Below are 22,637 nucleotides of genomic sequence, written 5' to 3' on the forward strand. Positions count from 1 at the left end.
TTTTCTCTCGCACCCTCCAAGGCCCTGAAATTCGGCACTCCGCTGTGGAAAACGAGGCTCAGGCCATTGTGGAGGCCGTCCGGCATTGGCGCCATTACTTGGGTGGAAAACGATTTACCCTGTTCACGGACCAGCGGTCCGTGGCATTCATGTTCAACAACACGTTAAGGGGTAAGATCAAAAATGATAAAATCCTGAGGTGGAGAATCGAACTCTCCACCTACAACTATGATACCATGTAATGTCCGGGGAAGCTCAATGAGCCCTCTGATGCCCTGTCACGTGGAACATATGCCAGTGTGCAGGAGGACCAGCTACAGGCCCTCCACAATGATCTCTGCCATCTGGGGATCACTCGGCTCTTCCATTTTGTAAAGGCCCGGAATCTACCCTACTCCGTAGAGGATGTCAGGTCGATAACTCAAAGCTGCCAGGTATGTGCTGAATGCAAGCAGCACTTCTACCGACCTGATAGGGCACACCTCATTAAGGCCACTCGCCCTTTTGAACGACTGAGTGTTGATTTCAAGGGCTCCCTTCCTTCGACAGATCGGAATGTGTACTTCCTCAACGTGGTTGACGAGTACTCCCGATTCCCTTTTGCCATTCCCTGTTCAGACATGACCGCTGCCACGGTTATCAAAGCCTTGCGGGATCTTTTCACCCTGTTTGGTTACCTCAGTTATATCCACAGTGATAGGGGTTCGTCGTTTATGAGTAACGACTTGAGGCAATACCTGCTCTCTAAAGGGGTTGCCTCAAGTAGGACTACGAGTTACAACCCCAGGGGTAATGGGCAGGTCGAAAGAGAAAACGCTACAGTCTGCAAGGCTGTATTACTGGCGTTGAGGTCTAAGGGTCTTCCAGCCTCCCGTTGGCAAAAGGTACTTTCTGATGCGCTCCATTCAATCCGGTCCCTCCTGTGTATGGCAACCAACGCTACCCCACATGAGCGGATGTTTACCTTCCCCAGGAAGTCTTTCTCTGGGACCTCACTGCCGTCTTGGTTGACGTACTCAGGACCTGTCCTCCTGCGGTGGCATGTTAGGACCCGCAAGTCCCACCCTTTGGTTGAACAGGTCCATCTCCTCCACGCCAACCCTCAATATGCCTATGTACCATATCCTGACGGGCGAGAGGACATGGTCTCTATTCGAGATCTGGCGCCTGCAGGGGACCTGGAATCCCTCGTCGCTCCCGCACCCCTGGTTAGGGACCCCTTGCCCTTTATCTCTCCTCCTGACACGGCGCGGGCAGTATCGGGACCACCACTTAATCCTCTTACTCCCGTGTACAGCTTGACTGAGTCCAGGAGATTGTCGCCACCTCGGGGCTTTCCTGAGTCCAGGAGATTGTCGCCACCTCGTGGTCCACCCGTCCGTGAGGAACTGGAGGAGTCACTGGACACTGCCTTGGAGAGAGGGTCATCACGGTCACCAGAACCGGCGCTACCGCCAGTGTTGAGGAGGTCACAGAGACGGTGCAGCCCTCCGATACGACTGAACTTGTGAATATATGGACAGTTCGTACTGTTTTATTTGCCCCACCGGCCTTTGTTTTTAAAGGAGGGGTGAATGTGGTGAACCATAGATGGTTACCACTATGGGTACTGAACCATAGATGGTTATCACTATGGGTACTTGTACATATGTTACTCTTGTTACTGTTGGGGTTAGGGTTGGGGTGTTCCACCTGTTGGTATTGTTCTGTGGTACACTCCGGTTGGCTCCGCCTACCTATAGGAGTATAAAGGTCACTGCGCTGCCTAGTGACCCTTTAGCCTGGGATTGTATTGTTAAGCAGTATGCTCCATTCTTGTTACTAATAAAAGCCTTTATTTCCCGGGTACGATCCAGCCTCCCGAGTGAATTAATCGTGCATCAGTTGGGCAGTGTTATTTTCTTTAATCGCAACACGGCAGATTAACTCAGCAACTCAATTCAAGGGCAATTAGGAATGACTGTAAATGAATAAAGAAAATCACAATGGTGGAGCCTATCGTCACAAGTAAACAAATAATTTTGACAAAGCTTCTGCCGTATTCTGAAGCATCGACCCAATATGGAACAACTGCCGCAAGTTTGTACATGGGCTAGTGGCGCATTGGATAACGTGTCTGATTGGATCAAATGGTTCCAGGTTCGACTTCTGGCTTGCTCGATGCAACTTTAAAAAAAGTTTACAAGTTCCATGTTACTTTCGATGACTGTCTTTAATAACTTTAGTTTGACTCAGATAAATGCTGACGAACTTCAGTTTGCTTCTCTCGAGAGATTTATCTAAGGTAATTGTTTTTCAACAGAAACCGACTATTTAAAGTTAAATTCTACTGAAAGATTAGCCTTAAACATATTTAAACGAGTTTTTTTTCACGAACTTTTGTTATATTGTTTGGAAAACATTTTGATAAGTTTAAGCTATCTTCTAAAAAGTTGGAGCCGTCTAGATGATGGTATGGAAAAGTTATTTTGGAAAATACTGAAACTAGTTTCCAAAAAGTTGACCAACACTTGTCAAATTCGAGGGAAGAATTTGTTTCAAGTATGTTTAGTGCGAAGAAGTTCACAAGATATATTCAGTTCGATAGCAGTTTTTCAAAAGTTGACCAATTCTAGTTAAACCCCATAGAGAAATATCTGTGAATAAGTCTCGTTTTGAAACGTTCACAAATTAGCCAGAAGGTCGAGATGCTGTAGTTCTTCTCGAATGGAGCGGAGGAGATTGAGGAGAAATGTAATCGAGGTGGATGAGAGTAGGACAGGGTTTTCTCAGGTAGATAAAGGAAAGATGTTCCCATTCGCTGGTGGTGCTAACGGAAGATAGGCTGGGGTATGGAAGGGGTCATTTTTTTAAGATTATGGGCAATGGACGAAGGGGGTGAGGGCGATGGAGGAGGAACATTTTTCCACAGTGAGTACTAAGCATCCAGAACACTTTGCCTCTCACAGTGGTGGACGGGGCTCTTTTAGATAAATAGAAATTCTGAGGCCGGAATGATGACCTCTTGAGAAAGAAAATGGATCTCCAGGAACATTATGGGGCAGCTAAATGGAACTCCTCCATTCAATTTAACCTGTAAAGGCACCCACTGCTGTGGTGTTCGTTAAGAACCTCGCTGATGTTAAATGTGAGGGTACCCCAAAGTACAGAAGGATTAATTGGAACACCAATTTTTAATTGTGGAAATTTTCAATTTGACACAATGTATATCAAAAAGGAAATGAGTGAGACATGGTCCAACCTTGTTGCAAATAATTAATAATGGATAGTTATTAAATTTAAGGCAGGCACACAGCAAGAAAGGCATTTCAGCGGGGCCCTTAACTTCAATAATGGCTACACACACAAAGTATCTCATGAGGTTGACCCCTTTTCCTAGCTGTCCAGGTTCCTGACCTCTGAGAACTGCCCCTCTCCCGAACATCATTCGAAATTATAAAATGCAAATTATAGTGACCACCCACGGGTTATTTTCCAATTTGGAAAAACTTTCTTCAGTCCAGTGTAGCAGTTCTTCTCTGTTAAAGTTTCTTTTTAAACAGCAGTACATTGCCTTTTTGCAGAGCCTGCTTTTTCCAGCTGGCTGCTGCTTTTGGTAGTCGCTCTTCCTCTCCTCCTGTACTCAGCTCCCATGGCTATAGTTTCCATTCCTTTTGATGTTGTGCTTTCTTAATTACACCTCTTCATTTCAATCCATAGCGACTCACGTAACCATTTGTTTGCCTGCTGCTTCACTAATTCGCATATCAAAAACCCCTTCAGACAGTGTACTTTTTAAAATCCAATCCTTCAATTTATTTTATCCAAAGTTGAATTTAAATCTTTATATTTATAAATCTTGTAATGTTCTGGGGACGAAAGTTGGGGGTGGCCTCCATTCTGAATTGGAGATGCAGGCCAACACCTTGTTCAGGGGAGTCCTGACATCTGTACGTTCTTCCGGCCTGGGTGAAAGATTTTGGTCGCAATTACGCTGCGAACGACAGCGGAGAAATTGGTGCTCAGCGAAATCTACGTTTACTGCAACGGGACTGGAGAAATCCAGCTGTGGTCGAGAAACTCGTGTCATAGCATTCTGCATCCACCTGGTGGCAGTTAGATCACAGCTACAGAAACATAGAAACATAGAAAAACTACAGCACAAAACAGGCCCTTCGGCCCCACAAGTTGTGCCGAACATATCCCTACCTTTTAGACCTACCTATAACCCTCCATCCTATTAAGTCCCATGTACTCATCCAGGAGTCTCTTAAAAGACCCTATTGAGTTTCCCTCCACCACCACTGACGGCACCCAATTCCATTCGCCCACCACCCACTGTATGAAAAACTTCCCCCGAACATTTCCCCTGTACCTACACACCTTAAACCTGTGTCCTCTGGTAGCAGCCATTTCCACCCTGGAAAAAGCCTCTGAGAGTCCACCCGATCTATGCCTCTCAACATCTTATATACCTCGATTAGGTCTCCTCTCATCCTACGTCTCTCCAAATGGAAAAGACCGAGCTCCCTCAGCCTATCCTCATGAGGAATGCCACTCAATCCAGGCAACATCCTCGTAAATCTCCTCGGCACTCTTTCAATCTTTTCCAAATCCTTCCTGTAATGAGGCGACCAGAACTGAGCACAGTACTCCAAGTGGGGTCTGGCGAGGGTCTTATATAGCTGCATCATTATCCCCGGACTCCTAAACTCAATCCCTCGATTGATAAAGGCCAGCACACCATACGCCTTCTTAACCACCTCCTCCACCTGCGGGGCGGATTTTAGATTCCTATGGACCCGGACCCCAAGGTCCTTCTGATCCTCTACAGTACTAAGAGTCTTTCCCTTTATATTGTACTCCTTCATCCCATTTGACCTGCCAAAATGGACCACTACGCATTTATCTGGGTTGAAGTCCATCTGCCACTTCTCCGCCCAGTCTTGCATCACATCTATGTCCCTCTGTAACATCTGACATCCCTCCAGACTATCCACAACCCCACCAACCTTCGTGTCGTCGGCAAACTTACCAACGCATCCCTCCACTTCCTCTTACAGGCCATTTATGAAAATGACAAACAGCAAGGGTCCCAGAACAGATCCCTGGGGCATTCCACTGGTGACCGAACTCCATTTAGAAAAAGACCCATCTATACCCACTCTCTGCCTCCTTTGGGCAAGCCGGTTCTGGATCCACAGGGCAGCAGCCCTTTGGATCCCATGCCCCCTCACTATTTCTAGACGCCTTGAATGGGGGACCTTATCGAACGCCTTGCTAAAATGCATACAAACTACATCTACCGCTTTCCCTTCGTCAATGTGTTTGTTCACATTTTCGAAGAACTCCACCAGGCTCGTAAGGCACGATCTGCCTTTGACAAAGCCATGCTGAGTATTCTTGAGCATACTAAACCTCTCTAAATGCTCATAAATCTTGTCCCTCGGGATCTTCTCCATCAGCTTACCAACCACTGAGGTTAGACTCACCGGTCGGTAATTTCCTGGGCTATCCCTATTCCCCTTCTTGAAAATAGGAACCACATCCACAATCCTCCAATCCTCCGGCACATCTCCCGTCTCTATCGACGACGCAAAGCTCATCGCCCGAGGCTCTGCAATCTCTTCCCTCGCCTTGTAAATCTTGGGTGAGTTGATGTTCTTTCACCGACAGGATTAAATATTTCCTGGTGGGATCAGTCATTCAGTGAGTGCACTCAAACCAGCAAGCTAACTATCTTTACTGAGGTCTGTGATTCATTTCCTGGGGCCACTGATCTTATTCCACTCATGTGTGATTATATTTAGTGGGGCCACTGATAAAATATAATCACACATTAGAAATAGAATAAGATGATGTTAAAGTGCATTTTTGTTTCTCTGCCTTTGTCTCAGGCCCTGTCTCGCTCTCTCTCTTATTATCTCCCTATTTTTCCCTCTCCCCCTTCTCTATATTCTTCTCTTACTTTCTTCTTTTCTATTTTTCTGATCCTAACTCTCAGAGAGTCTTTCTTTAACTCTCTGCGTCCACCTTGACGTCCAGCGCGCTACCTCTTTGTGTCTCACGGCTTTTTGCTCCCTTTTTTCGCTGTCGCTCTATCTTCCTGTTTATTTTTCCTTGCTTTTCTCTCACCCTATTTTGTCAGGAGCTCAATCATTCAGAATGCCTTTTCACATCGATTATCTCTATTTTCGACTACATTCACACAGCAATAAACGGTCTCGGTCTGATTCTGCAGCTGCCAGAGGTGAAGGTTCAGAGTTCACACAGTGAACTCCTATCACTCGGCTGATGTTGCAGTCCAGTGGTAGTTTCCGTAAGGGCCTTGTATCAGTTTGTATCACTGTGAATGATCAGCGCACAATAATACACCTCATTGTCACTCAGCTGTACATCTGCCAGGGTGAAACTGAGGAAACGATCCAATACTCGGAGTTTTGACCAGAATCGGCCTCCCACACGCTCAGCTTTCTTTGTATTTCCCTCCGAATTCCTTTTGATTAAAAATACCGACTCCTCCCCCGGATTTTGTCGGTGCCAGAGCAGATAATCGCGGCGGCTGTCTGTGGAGAATGAACAGGGCAACACCATGCGTTCTTGTTCTAAACATGATACTGACGGTGCAGTTTGCTTTACAGTATCAGAATAACACAGTCCTTCAAATGGTAACCAGAAAATAGATATACGTTTAAATATGGGGAACCTCAGTCAACATTCATTCATTCTCCTCGACATAGAATCATTAAGTGTTACAGCAAATAACGAGAATATTCAGTATATATTACCTGCATTGGCAGACGATGGAGTTACTATTTTATCCTGCAGTCTGTTCTTTCCGCATTGCACTGAAAATCTCCTACCTTCCAATATTCATGCAGTTTCTTAACTGTTAAGATGAAGTTTACTTTAACTAACATTTCAATCAGCATATAGAAACAGAATCTGCTGCATCAACTCAGCAGGTCTGGCAGCATCTGTGAAGACAAAAGCAGAGTTAACATCTGGAGTCCATATGACTTTTGTTCAGATTCTGTGGAAGAATCATATGGACTCGAAACATTAACTCTCTTTCTCCCGTGGTTGTCATACTTCAACCGAAGCCTGATTATCTGTGAATAAATCTTTTGTTTTGTATTTGCACATTATCAATAGAGGCAAGAATTCTATATGGTTTTTAAAGTGCAATTTGAACCAACACCTTCAGCATTTTCCATACATTCATCCAATATTCTTTCCCTCCAATTACCTAAGTTTTAACTGCAGCAAACTATTGTAAACTTCACTCCAATCAAAGTGAATGGTCACTCAAAACTCGCATCCGTCCATTCCTCCATCCATCCTACTGTCCGTCTGTTCATCCATCCATCCTCTATTATCCCCTTAAAGGCCCCATAGTCCACCCCTTGTTCACACATCCGCCCCTCCTTCAATAGTTATGTGACAAAACTTCGTTCTAATGAAAGCTAAAGAACTCACCGAGCTTCAGAACAAGAATCAAAACGGGAGCCCATAAATTCTTTCACATTTCTGTTCCCTCAAAATTGAATTTCCCACAGACTTTGAACGGTTCCTGAAGTCGAGCTACAATCGACCTGTTAGAATCTTCCTAAGTATCCCGCTGTTTCGCAGTTAATATCTCTGTTGTGGGTTTGATCTCATTTGATCCTATCAGCTGCTATTTGACTCCGGCTAATAAGGAGTGTAAACTGAGTCAGCTGTTCTGAATAAAACAGGAAGTACAATTAGTCGGATGCGCCTCCAGTGAAGCTGTCCTTCTGACTAAGACAAAGGAAGTGGTTCTAAAGTTGCACACTGAGATTCCAACTTACAAGGCGTCGCATTCAGGACAAAGCAGCCCCGCACGATTGGTGCCGCTTGCACCAACATTCACTCGCTCCACCAACGGTGCACAGTGGCAACCTTTTGTACCATGTACACGATGAACTGCAGGAACTCACCAAGCCTCCTGAGGCGCTTCATTTCAGACACAAAACAGCTACAATTTAGAAGGCCATGCGAACACTACCACTATTCAGACTTGGAAATATCCTCCGTTCCTTTACTGTCGCTCGGTCTCGGTAATTATACTGGAATTCCCTCCCTAATCGTGCTGTGGGTGTACTTGTACCGCAGGGACTGCAACTCTTCAAGAAGGCAGTTCACCAGCATCTTATCAAGGGCAATTCGAGATTGACCATGTCGGCTGCCATCGCCAGCCAAGCCCACATGCCCTGAATTAATAACAATAAATAATCAATTCGAGAGCAAGTAGAGCATGACATTCACTGCTGTGGGTCGCGGGATGAGTCTCTGTGTTCTGGCTGCCGGGTAGCTTTGACTGAAAGTTCACAGCTGCGTTCACCATTTAAATCCTTGAATTTAAGATGAAGGATGGGCGTGGCCTATCTTACCAATGTTCGGGTCTGAAGTAGTTCAATTCAGCTCTGAGGTCCAGTCTCCCAGAGCAGTCCAGCTCTGCAGTCTCAGCTCCTCGTCATATAAACCTCAGTTCCAGGCGGCAGAGCGATGGGAATCCTTCTTGTTTTCACCGTGTGTGCCTATTTACCCCGTGAGTACCGATCAAACTAACCCACATTGTGTGGATTGAACATAATGCCCCAGTCCATCTCAATTACAGACACTGTCTGGGGTTTAGCCCCGTTGTGCGGTTCGGCTCTGATGGTCCATTAAACTCTCTGTGCTTAATTTCCAGGATGTTTCAGTCAGTCAGTGACTCAAAGCCCGGCAGCGGTGACCAGGAAGGAGTGTCAGTCTCTCACCATCACCTGTGTTTTCAATGGTGTTTACGATTTAGAAAATGGCCATTTCTTCAGACAAACCCAAACTGGGACAGAGCGGGAGCGGATCTCCAGCGGAGGGAGGTTTGTTGTGTCGGTGAATGAAGCAGAAAAGACATTTTCGCTGGAAATTCGGGACATGAGAATTGAAGACACCGCCACCTATTACTGTAAAGCTCAGCACTGGTACTACGCACATGGGACACCACAGTGGAAGAGAGGAGAACAAATACTTAAATATTTCTGAACAAGCGAAGCAATAATTTCCAGGACACGGACCATAGCTTGTCGGGTTGTTGTTATTATCGTTGCAACATGATTTCATTTCGTTGTAATTTCCTCCCTTCAGTTATCTTTCTTTAACTTTTTTATTCCATTTCTACGAAGCGTCCATCTCCACTCCGTTCCTGGGCCATTTTGCCAAGAGTTCAGAGTGTCCCAAGGAACAGTTTGTTCCAATGGGAATTATAAAACTATCATACTTCATTATTGATCTATAACCCCTGAATAATTGATAAACGCTGACTATTCGGTAATTTTTTCCCCATCAGTTTGAGGTGTCAGTCATTCTTGTGCTGGGCTGACTGAGAGTGCTGACACTGTGGGGAGAGTGGAGATTTACAGATGGGTCTGGGACGGTGGTGACTGTCTCAGCTGGTAAGTGACTCCAAATCCCCCCGTATTGCAGAATGTCCTGGTTCGTTTTCGCCGTCAGTTCATTCTTGTCGTCTGCCTCTCTTCAATCCTCTGTGACTACAATAGCAGCGTGGGGGAAGGGGGTTTCTGTGGAAGATTTTCAATTGCAGTTTTAGATTTGGGAGCAGAATAGGAAACTGGAGTCGGGTCCATATTTTGAAGCTATGACTTCTGTCCTCGTGTCAACTTTGATTCTCTCTGTGGCTCTTACGGAGGGTCATCCAGACTGGAAACGTTGACTCTATTCTGTCTCCACAGATGCTGTCAGACCTGTTGAGGTTTGCCAACATTTTTCAGGTTTTGGTGTTGATATAAATCTTTAGCATTAATTGATAGATTCATTAATGTACGTGTGGAGAAAATGATTCAGATTAAAGAAACATTTAATATGATGCCAGTGAGATAAAAGAAAAAGAAATTAGGAGGAATGTGGAGCGCGCTGCCACATGGAGTGGTTGCAGTCAATGGCGTAAGGAATTTTTCAGACGGCGTGAAAGATCGAGGAGGGAGAAGGACACAGTGCTCAGTGTACAAAGGTTTCGTTAGGGATCGAGTGTGAGAGGGGAGTAGGTACGTGCGCAGTGCAAGGACAAGCGTACTGTGAGCCGACTGGCCTACTTCTGTTCTGTGGAATCTATATAATATAAAATACAGAGAGGATTCTGCCCAGAAAGCATGGGGAACAATCAACCAATGGATGGAAGGAATTGAAAATCTCAGGCACCTTGAAAAGGCAATTTTCACAGTGAGTAACAGTGAGCAAGTCGATCGGGGAAACTGAGCATGCTGATCTCAACTGACATTGGAGAGTGTCTGGGACAGGTTCTCGTGGTGGCAAGAAATCGCAAGCAGTACAAAGAGAACAACTCAGATTTATAAATACATTGGTATTAACTGTAAATCATTCTAATATATAATATAAATTGTAGAATTGATGGACGAAACTGTGCAAAGAGTTGGACTGTAGTCAAAGGTTGATCTTTGACACAGATATGCATTGTCAGTTTCGCTTAATCAGTTTCGCTGGGCGAGTATGACCGTCTTTGCCTGAATCTTGATGCGACCCAGCATATAAAACTGCAGGGTTACTCTCAGTCAATCAACTCTGGACAGCAATTGTTATAGTGAGAAGAGTGAACTTTCATATAATTTCCTCAGGTTTGTAAATCGCCAATATACACAGAAGCAGACACTAAATATAAAACATAAAATCAGAAACCAGAGAAGGACATCACTCTGACCAAGTGGCCATTCTTTGCAGGTGCTACTGAACGTTTCCTATTTTACCTTCCTGCTCTTCAAACCCCCGGAATTCTAATCTGATTCTGTATATTTCTTCCATTTACCGTTCGAAAATGAGTGTTGAATTTGTTTCCAACACACATCTCCAAATAATCCAGATGAGCAAAATTCGCTGTGTACAAAAAAAATCATCTAAGTATCTGCCCCTCGGCTCTTTTGCCATTTTTTTTCAATTCATCCTCTGGATGTGGGTGTCCCTAATTGCCTTTGAACAGGATGGCTTGCGAAGCCCATTTTAGAGGGCATTTAAGAGTCAACCGCATTTTTGTGTATCAGGAGCCACATGTAGGCCAGACCAGATAAGGATGGCAGATTTTCTTCCCTCAAGAACATTAGTCAAACACATGTGGTTTTAACGACAATCGACAATGTTTTCATAGTCATCTTTGAATTAACATGCTTGTTTTATTGAAATCAATTCAATATTGAATTGAAATTCAAATTTCACCATCTTCCGTGGCAACATTCGTACCCGTGTCCCCAGCGTATTACTTGGATTACTAAATCTCTGGATTAAGCAATCCAGTCATAATACCACTTTGCCGCCGTCTCCCTAATTAATTATAGTGAATAAATGTCGCACACCCTTTAATGAAACAATTACGGGAAAATGGCGAGCTATTGACGCGATTATATTTCCCTGGGCAAACTAACATGCAACGCAAGTAATGGAATCATAGAAATGCATTATTTTATAGGTTCTGCAGAATCCAGTTCATCCGTGTCACAGAATCCGTCTCTCCAAACCTGTGCTGCTGACGACACCATTACTTTAAACTGTGAATATCCAGGATTTTGTCAACACACACTCTACTGGTACCGTCACTCTCCAGGACAGACCCCAAAATACCTGCTTAAGAGACACACATCAGGCGAGGCGATCAAAGAGAACGCTGCCGGGCAGAGAATTTCTGCTTCTGTCGACCCTGTCGAAAAAATCAGCTGGTTAAAGATCTCCAAGGTGCAACTGAGCGACTCCGCTGTGTATTACTGTGCACTGAGTGGGCGCACAGCACAGTGATGCAGAACAGGGAGAGAGCCGTACAGAAACTTGAACATGGTGAGGATTACAGACAAAGTGATACAGAACACGGAGAGAGCTGTACAAATACCTGGACCTGGTGAGGATTACAGACACAGTGATACAGAATACGGAGAGAGCTGTACAGAAACCTGAACATGGTGAGGATTTCAGACAGAGTGATGCAGAACACGGAGAGAGATGTGCAATAACTTGTACATGGTGAGGATTACAGACACAGTGATGCAGAAGACGGGGAGAGTTATTCAGAAGCCTGAACATGGTGAGATCACAAGAATCTGAAATGCATGTTCAGGTTTTTGTACAGCTGTCTCCGTGTTCTGTATCAGTATGTCTGTAATCCTCACCATGTCCAATTTATTGCACAGCTCTCTCCGTGTTCTGTGTCACTGTGTCTGTAATCCTCACCATGTCCAGGTTTTTGTACAACTCCCTCCGTGTTCTGTATCACTGTGTCTGTAATCCTCACCATGTCCAATTTATTGCACAGCTCTCTTCGTGTTCTGTGTCACTGTGTCTGTAATCCTCACCATGTCCAGGTTTTTGTACAACTCTCTCCGTGTTCTGTATCACTGTGTCTGTAATCCTCACCACGTTCAGGTTTTTGTACAGCTCTCTCCGTGTTCTGTGCGATTGTGCTGTGCGCCAACTCAGTTCACAGTAATAAACAGCGGAGTCGCTCAGTTAAAGTTTGGAGATCTTTAACCGGCTGATTTTGACGGAAGAATCGATAGAAGCAGAAATCCTCCCCCCGACCCTGTTTGATTTATTCTCCTCTCCAGAAATGTGTGTCTGAAGCAGGTATTTCTGAGCCTGTCCTGGGGTCTGAGGGTACCAGTGTACTGTGTACTGACAGAGACCTGAATATTCGCAGCTTCAAATAACCGGTCACCGGCAGCTGAGGTTTGTAGAAGGGAACTTGGTGACACAGCTGGGCTGGAATCTGCAGTGTCGAAATAAAATGAATTGTTTGTTGAGCCACTGTTTACCCGGGAAAACTTGTCAATCGGATGAATACCTGTCTGTTGCGGCAATTTGTTTAATTTAATTAGGGGGTGGCACGGTGGCAGAGTGGTTGCCAACGCTGCCTCACAGCGACAGGGACCCAGGTTCAATTCCGGCCTCGGGTCATTGTCTGTGTGGAGTTTGCACATTCTCCCCGTGTCTGTTTGGGTTTACTCCGGGTGCTCCGATTTCATCCCACAGTCCAAAGATGTGCAGATTACGTTGATTGGCCAAGGTAAATTGACCCTAGTGTCCGAGAAAGATTAGAAGGATAAATATGTGAGGTTATGGGAATATTGCCTGGGACTGGGTGGGATGTGGTCGGTACAGACTTGACGGGCCAAATGGCCTCCTTCTGTCCTGTAAGGATTCTATGAATGTGTTTCAAAATGCATTGATTATTGGAAATAAACAAGCGTGGCAGATCTTCAGATCTTTTTTTCACAGAGAATTGCAGTCACCTGAAGTGCACTGCGGAAGGGGTGGTTCTGGAAGCAGATTGAACATTATCTTGAGGGGCAATTGAGGGGCAAAAATTTCTGGGACAGGACAAGATTCCAGTGGGGACAAAAAGAAGAACGAATGGATATATTGGCAGCACCTTCAAATTACAGTCATTATTTTCAGAATTGTGTTTTTTTTGCAGAGTATGATTTTATTTTTATTAAATATCTGCTAATAAATATATTGGTGAAATGCGAACCAGAAAACTAAATCGCAAAGTTCACTCTTCTCTTCAATGAATCAATTGCTGTCTAGATTTGACTGCCCGAAGGAAAATCAGCAGTCTTATATTTCAGTACATACCAAGGTTCAGCACAGAACAGAGATTTTCGTCCACACCTATTAATCCGAAATGACAATGTAAATCTGTGGGTCAAAGATCGACTTTTGGCCGCAGTTCAACATTACAAGGTAAATCCAGTCTGCCGTTGGGCTATTTGTCTCTTTCCGTCCATCAATTCTACCGTTTTACTTCTATTAGAAATATTTGCAAGTTGATTTCATTTTATTTCTACATCTGAGTTGTTTTCTGTCTGTTCATGGCGGTTTCTAACCGTCATGAAAATTTGCCCTAATTTCTCTCAGTTATCCGTTGGTTCAGTCTGTTCAGTTTCCGCAGTGGTTTTACTGTTACTCCCTGGGAGTTGCCCTTAGGGTATGTGATAATGTCAATCCCTTTAGTCCATTGGCTGATTGTTCCCTGTCCTTTCCGAACAGAATAGTCTCTGAGTTTTATATTCTACACTTTCCACTTAGCACGAATAGGCCACTAGGTCCAGATGGTCGAAGATTGTCCTCGTACATCCCCTTCTCCTCTCATCCTCAGCTGTGTGTCCATTTATTCCTCTCTCCCGCCCATATATTTCAAGCTGTGCCATAAATTCATCACGCCGTTTCTCCAAAGAGCGAGTTTCACATGCTGATGTGTTTCCGTGTAAATATACCCGAATGTTTCTATCTCTTCTGATATTCATTTCTTATTTCATATATAAATGTCTACTTCTTCTGGGGACCCTGGTTCGAATCCTGCCTCGGCAGTTGGTGGAATTTGACTTCAATTTTAAAAAATCTGAAGTTAAGTATCTGCTGCTGACCGTGAAACCATTTCCGATTTTTGGAAAAAGCCACAGAAATGTGATTGACTCTCAACTGCCCTTAAATATGGCCTAGCCAGCCATTGATTTGAAGGGCGACCAGGAATGCACAATAAATGCTGGCCAACCAGCGACGACATGTCACACGAATGAATTAAAGAAGAAAAAAGAACAACTCTCCCACCGAAGGAACAGTTTCTGCACATGGAGCTCCTTGAAACTACAATATAATGTTTAGTGTTTCTGTGCTGCTTTTTCATGTCTTACCAGCCTTCGAAAGCCAAAAGGCAAAGCTTTTCCAAACTTTCGATATCCAAACACATTATTGATTTTTTTTTCTCAGAAGTGTAAGAAATTCATGCTGATAATAAGATACTTAAGAAATAGAAACATGGTAGACTAATCCACCTTGGGGACCCGCTGTACAATTCAGAAATGTTCAGATCTGATCATCTACCTTAATGCTAACTGTGCGTCCTATTCCCAAATCCATTATTTCCATTAGCATTCAAAACTAAAATCCATGGAACGGTTCAGCACCCTCAGCCTCGACACAACCCAATCCTTGAGGGATTCATTATGCTTCAATCAGCACAATCCCATGTTTTTGAAATCGACAAAAAACATAAAGCAAACGGATTTGTCCACAATTAGCGATCAATATGTGGAAGAGAATGCAATTCAAACTTTTCGCAGTTCTGCCAAAATGATTGTTTATAGGAAGGAAATAAAGATCAGTCAGGATATAATTATTTTGAGTCACTGCTGGCACATGAAATGTCACCTACAACTATCAAATAAGCTCTCGAAGCTATTTGTGTCATGTTCCCGTTTTCCTGCCGCTGCAGGTATTGGACCGGCTGCTGCAATTTTGGGTTACCTCTCCCGGTACCGCGTTGACATTTCCTGGCCTCTTTTAGATCATTTCATGGAGCAGAGAGAAATCCTGTGCTCGGTGGCTCCGCTCTCTCCCAGCGGAGAGCAGGGAGCAGGGTTCGGAGTGTCCATAATGTATTTTTATTCATTGATGTGACATGGGCGTCGTCGCTGGCTTGCTGCCCATCCCCAGATACCTAAGGCAGTTGTGAGTCAACCACATTGCTGTGGCTCTGCTGTCACATGTAGGCCAGACCAGGCAAGGACAGCAGGTTCCCTTCCCTGAAGGGCATTAGTGAATCAAATGGGTTTTTCTGACAATCGACAATGGCTTCATGGTCATCAGTAGATTCTTAATTCCAGATATGATTATTGAATTGAAATTCCACCATCTGCGCTGGCGAGACTCCCAGAACTTTAGCTGTGTTTTTGAATTCATTGTCCAGCGATAATTCCATTTGGCCATCACCTCCCCGAATGTACGCTCACTGAAACCAGTTAGGAGAGTGAGAGAGCAGGATGTTGTGAGGATTACCCGATGCCTTCCTTAAACCATGATTGGAGATGCGTTGGAATGGGGTGGGCACGGTAAGATGTCTCACAACACCAGGTTAAAGTCCAACCGTTTTATTTGGAATCACGAGCTTTCGGAGCACTGCTACTTCCTCAGGTGAATGGAGAGTTGGGTTCGCAAACATGGCATATATAGACAGAGACGCAATTCCAAGATAATGGTTGGAATGCGCGTCTTTGAGGACCGGGATCTTGGGTTCATGTCACACTACATGTAAACTCCACCATTTTGCCTGGGCTTGCAAAGTCCTACCATCTGTCCTGGTTTGAGACAATTCACACGTCTTTAACCTGTGATTAACCCTCTCTTCACTCGCATTGTCTGCACCTGTAAAGACTTGATTACCTGTAAAGACTTGCATTCCAACCATTTTATTGCAATTGCGTCTCTGTCTATATCTGCCATGTTTGTGAACCCAACTCTCCACTCACCTGAGAAAGGAGCAGCGGTCCGAATGCTCGTGATTCGATGTAAACCTGTTGGCCTTTAATCTCGTGTTGTGAGATTTTTTGCTGTTCCTTAAACCAATAATAGCTCAGATAGGATCAGCTGAAACTCCTTCCCCGTAGGACACCTGTCCTTTGGGGTCTCACTCTGCTTCAATCTGGTCTCACAGCCGGACTCGACTTCGGTTTCTTACTCTGCCCCCAGTCTAAATCTGCAATTGAAAATCTTCCTCAGGAAACCACCCTGCTTTAGAAGCAGACAATTGAAGTGATACTGATAACGAATTTAAACTGACGGTGAACACGAATCTAAACAGGCTGCAACACACTGGGATTAGGAGTCACTTAACGGCTGTGACAGTCACCACCGTCCCAGACCCATCTGCAATCTCCATTCGCCCCACAGTGTCAGCGTTCTCAGTCAGCCCAGCACAAGAATGACTGACACCTCAAACTGCCGAGCAACCATTCCCGAAGAATCAGTGTTTCTCGATTATTCAGGGGATTTGAATCAATATGAACATTGGTTGTTTAAAAAAAACCTCATTGGATCAAACGTTTCCTTGTGACTCTCTGAGTTCCTGGTAAAATTTCCCAGGAACAGGAGCAGAGATGCAAGATTCTTATTAACAGCGAAAAACCTTGAAGAATTATAACTGATAGGTGGAAATTACAATGAAATTAAACTAGATTGAACTGGGAATAACATCAACCCGACAAGTCAAGTTACCGAACATGGGAATTGCTGGGAATTACTGTTTTGATTGTCCTGAGGTTTTTGTCGATCGCTCTCCCAGTGCGGTGTCCTGTGTGAGTAGTACCAGTGCTGAACGTTACAGTAATAGGTGGCACTGTCTTCAACTCTCACATCCCGAATTTCCAGTGAAAATGTCTTTTCTGCTTTATTCACCAACACAATAAATCTCCCCCCGCTGGAGACCCGCTCCCGCTCTGTCGGGGGCTGGGTTTTTCTGAAAACAATTACCATTTTCTAAATCATAAACTCATAGAAAACACAGGTGATGGTAAGAGACTGATACTCCTTCCTGGTCAACGCTGCCAGGCTCTGTGTCACTGACTGATTGAAAGATCCTGGAAATTAAACACAGAGTTTAATGGACCATCAGAGCCGAACCAAACAAAGGGGCTAAAATCCTAGACAGTGTCTGTAATTTAGATGGACTGGGGCATCTTTATATTCAATCCACGTAATGTGGGTGAGTTTGATCGGTACTCATCAGGGTAAACAGGGTGAAAACAAGAAGGATTCCCATCGTTCTGCTGACGGTTTATATGCCAGGGAGCTGAGACTACAGAGCTGGAGTGCTCTGGGACACTGGATCTCAGAGCTGCACTGAAATACTTCAGACCCGATCAATGGTAAATTAGGCCACGCCCACAGTTTAAAACGAAACTCAAGTATTTAAATGGGGAACTGAGCTGTGAATTTTCCGTCGGAACTCCCGGCAGCGAGAATCCAGAATTTCAGCAGGTGACCGACAGTTGTGGGTGGCATGCTCTACTTGGTCTCGAATAGATTATTTATTGTTATTGACTCAGGGGATGTGGGCTTCGCTGGCGATGGCAGTAGAGTCATAGAGTCATAGAAGTTTACAGCATGGAAACAGGCCCTTCGGCCCAACTTGTCCATGCCGCCCTTTTTTTTAAACCCCTAAGATAATCCCAATTGCCCGCATTTGGCCCATATCCCTCCATAGCCTTCGCATCCATGTAGCTATCTAAAAGTTTTTTAAAAGACAAAATTATACCCGCCTCACTACTACCTCTGGCTGCTTGTTCCAGACGCTCACCGCCCTCTGTGTAAACAAAATGCCCCTCTGGACAGTTTTGTATCTCTCCCCTCTCACCTTAAACCTATGCTCTCTAGTTTTAGACTCTGCAACTCTGGGAATGAATATTGACTATCCAGCTGATCGATGTGCCTCATTATTTTAAAGACCTCCATAAGGTCATCCCTCAGCCTCCTACGCTCCAGAGAAAAATGTACCAGTCTATCCAGCCTCTCCTTATAACTCAATCCATCAAGTCCCGGTAGCATCCTAGTAAATCTTTTCTGCACTCTTTCTAGTTTAATAATATCCTTTCTATAATAGGGTGACCAGAATTGCACACAGTATTCCAAGTGTGGCCTTCCCAATGTCCTGTACAACTTCAACAAGATGTCCCAACTCCTGTATTCAATGTTCTGACCGATGAAACCAAGCATGCCGAATGCCTTCTTCACCACTCTGCCCACCTGTGACTCCACTTTGAACATGTACCCCGAGATCTCTTAGTTCTGTAACGCTTCCCAACGCCCTACCATTAACTGAGTAAGTTCTGCCTTGGTTCAATCTACCAAAACGCATCACTTCGCATTTGTCTAAGTTAGACTCCATCTGCCATTCGTCAGCCCACTGGCCCAATCAATATCCCGTTGCAATTGGAGATAACTTTCTTCACTGTCCACTATGCCACCAATCTTGGTGTCATCTGCAAACTTACTAACCATGCCTCCTATATCCTCATCCAAATCATTAATATAAATGACAAATAACAGTGGACCCAGCAATGATCCCCGAGGCACACTGCTGGTCACAGGCATCCAGTTTGAAAAAACAGTCCTCTACAACCATCCTCTGGCTTGCGTCAAGAAGCCAATTTTGTATCCATTTAGATACCTCAGCCTGGTCCAGTGAAATTTAACCTTATGCAACAACCTACCATGCAGTACCTTGTTATTAAGGCCTTGCTGAAGTCCATGTAGACAACATCAACTGCACTTCCCTCATCTACCTTCTTGGTTACCCTTTCAAAATACTCAATCAAATTTGTGAGACATGATTTTCCACTCACAAAGCCATGCTGCCTGTCCCTAATCAGTCCTTGCGTCCCTAAATTCCTGTAGGTCCTGTCTCTCAAAATACCTTCCGACAATTTACCCACTACAATGTGAGGCTCACGGGTCTATTCCAGTAGACATTACCAATCTCTATTTGCCCTTGATAACGCGGTGGTGAACCGCCTTCTTGAAAGGTTGCAGTCGCTGCGGTGTATGTAAACACACAGCGCTGCTAGGGAGGGAATTCCAGCATACTTTCCAAGGGACAGTGAAGGAATCGAGTACATTTCCAAGTCTGGAAATTGATAGTGTTCCGATGTGTCCTTCTAGGTTTTAGCTGTTGTGTGCTTGAAATGTACCGCTTAACGAGGCTTGGTGAGTTCCTGCAGTGCATCGTGTATGTAATGCAGACGGCTGCATTGGTGGTGGAGGGAATGAATGTTTGGGTCCATTAAAACTGATTTCAAACAATCGACATGCAAAGCAAAATGAATGCTTTCTGAGGGGTGCATGCCATTATGTAACGTAATACCGCGACGGAAGAGACGATCTCGATTTTGTTCATCCCTGTATCCTAATCAAACAGGGGACCATGATGAAGCAATATTATAGAGAGAGCCTAGTGAATTCATGAATGACACAACGACTACGAAATAAGTAACCAGAGCTTTAAAACCACCAAAAAACAAGGAGAATCTAGCCAGCACAATAGAAATGGGGTCCAGAGAAGAATAAACATGGAAAGAAACGACTGGAATAGTCAAGAGGGCTGGGATTGTTATCAACATATCTATTAATTTCCATATGTTCTTCTGTCGGATTTTTTGACAGCTCCCACGTGGTGCGCATTGGGCAGTTTCATGATGTTTCCGGTGCTGTGTGAATGTGTTTGTGAGAATGCATGCTATTGTGACGTGATTGTCGGTGGAGTCTGTCGGCATCATTTGTACTGTCTGGGAATGACTTACATTTTATGAGGAACTTATATGTTGCATGGGACTCCTACTTCTGTTTTATGAGGCCATTCGATAACATGTGACTGTCATTGTCAATTCGATACAAAAACAGAAAATGCTGGAAAATCTCAGCAGGTCTGACAGCATCTGCAGAGAGAAAATAGAGCCAACGTTTCGAGTCTGAATGACCCTTTGTCAGACCGCTTCGCTCCACAGATGCTGTCAGACCTGCTGGGATTTTCCAGCATTTTCTGTTTTTGTATCGAATTGACAGTGACAGTCACATGTTATCGAATGGCCTCATAAAACAGAAGTAGGAGTCCCATGCAACATATAAGTTCCTCATAAAATGTAAGTCCCCTTCTCATGGACAGCCGCTGACGCAATGTGCTTAGTGAGCTCAGTCGGTAAAGCAGAAACTCTTAATGTTAAGGTCGTGGGTTTGAGGCCCACTTTGGGCGTCAGTGTTTTTAAACTTTTCTGCTTTCCTGTGTGAATTCCAGCTCTCCATTCCTCCGGCAGTGTCACCACTCAAACTGGGTATTTCCCCGTGCTGCTTTGTGAAACCCTCAGTTACTGGTTTCTGAATGAAAACTGCCTGTCCTCCATTGGAAGCCGAAAAGTTTGGTGCTTAATTCAGCTAGAGGTTTGTTTTTAAATCATTTAGCATCATATTTGGACCGAGATCTGTGATATATTTCTGTCAGTGGAAAAAATAAAATCTACGCATTATTGGCCAGATTTTACCTTGTATTGCCATCTCTATCGTCAGCGCTTTGCAGCCGATCACTGTCCTTTTCCTGTTCTTGATCTTCTGAACATGACATTTCCAACTCAAGCACAAAGTCGTGCATCTCCCTTACTGGTACTGACCACAAAATCAATAATGGTTGATGCACAATAATAAAATTGCTTGCCCTGACAAGAAATCGAACCCAAGCAGTAACGGTGCAAGCGCTGCATCCTAACCACGAGACCACGAGGTAAAATACGAGGTGCTGATTTTTTCGAATATCTAATTGATAATTGAAACCTTTGACTTTCATTTTCTTTTCAGACTTTTGTTCCCCAGAAACAAGTTTGTCCTTGAAATTGTCAAGTTTAAGCTGAGCAAAATTGACTTCTTAGCCAGTGGAAACACGAATGCTGTTAACTGGAACATGAAATTAGCAGTGCGATGAAATAGTCCCATAAGCTGCTGATATGTAACTTTCAATTTCCAAGTCTCACCAACCTCATCATTGCAGCTCATGTGATACGTATGAGGCAACACAAGGCAGACATCGGTCACTGAAAGCAATTGACGCAGATCATATGTTAAACATTTTAATGTCGCATCTCTTTATGTTTCTGTTGCTGCCTCTCCTCCTGCTCCCTCTGACCGTCCAGCTCCTCGGATCAATTAGCTTCTTGTGGCAGACCCAGATAGTTGGAGGGAGGATCGGGGATTATAGGACACAACGTTGTGTGAAGAGAGGGAGTTCACAGATGACAGGGGATAGAGACACCAGGATCTTATCTTCCTAATTCTCCAAGATGCAGATTACAGGAAGTTGCACAGTGCCAATTATTCGCAGTCACGCTCTCCTTTCAGTCTTTTGTACGGAGTCAAGTTTCGTAACCTTTGAAGCCTTGCTGCATTTGCTCCGGGTATTGCCAATACTTCATTTGGAATATTGTGTGCATTTTTGGTGTTTTACATTTAAGACAGGATGTGCATCTAATGGAGACGGTACAACAAAACTTCACTGGGCTATTCTCTGAGATGAAGGGGTTGTCCTATCATGAGAGATCGGGTAAATTGGGCTCAAATTCTCTGGAGTTCAGCAAAATGATATACTATCTCATTGAAACATACACAAGAATGAATGGAATAAATCGGATGCATTCTGAGATGTCATTCGCATTCTCAAATGATTTAAAATATGGGACACAGTCTCAGGATAAGGGACAAAGACTTTAGGACATTTAGGACTGAGATGAGGAGAATAGTTTTGTTGGTTATATATCCAATTCAATCCAATCAAAGTCCAATTCAGTGTCGCAGCAAGTGATACATACCCGATCCAAGCTGACAAGACAGGGATCTCACCTCCTATCTTGGACTTGATCTATAGGATCCAAGCTGATTCGAGTAGGCATTGCACCTGCTCCAAGGCTTGATCTCATTTGCATCTCAGCCAAAAGGCCGAGATGCTGCTTTTAAAAAATGCTTCAAATGAAGCTACAATGTAACCTTGTGGCTTCAACCAAGTACAGCATGTCGATGCTGCACTTGATCTTAGCCAAAAGGCTGAGAAGCGATGACGAGAAATTACTCCACTCAAAATGTTGCGAATCGTTGGCATTTTCTCTTCCAGAAGGTTCGGTATGCTCCATCATTGAACACATTTCATTGTGCGACAGACAGATTTCTTCTGTCCAGCAACGAAGGGAAGCAGGCGGGAATATCGAACTTAAACAAATGCTCAGCCACGAATTAATGTTTCAACACTGAATCTTACGTTTAATAGCATAATC

At 44.2% G+C, this 22,637-nt stretch overlaps 1 non-coding gene across 1 annotated transcript; it reads right to left on the minus strand.

The window, feature by feature from the left end:
• Window positions 1-22,230: 22,230 nt before the first annotated feature.
• On the minus strand, window positions 22,231-22,422 carry LOC144487559 (U2 spliceosomal RNA). Its single transcript, XR_013496429.1, has one exon. It is a non-coding gene; the product is annotated as a U2 spliceosomal RNA (small nuclear RNA).
• Between the last annotated feature and the right edge of the window lie 215 nt (window positions 22,423-22,637).

This window comes from Mustelus asterias, unplaced genomic scaffold (assembly GCF_964213995.1).
Source record: "Mustelus asterias unplaced genomic scaffold, sMusAst1.hap1.1 HAP1_SCAFFOLD_872, whole genome shotgun sequence".
NCBI classification, from domain to species: domain Eukaryota; kingdom Metazoa; phylum Chordata; class Chondrichthyes; order Carcharhiniformes; family Triakidae; genus Mustelus; species Mustelus asterias.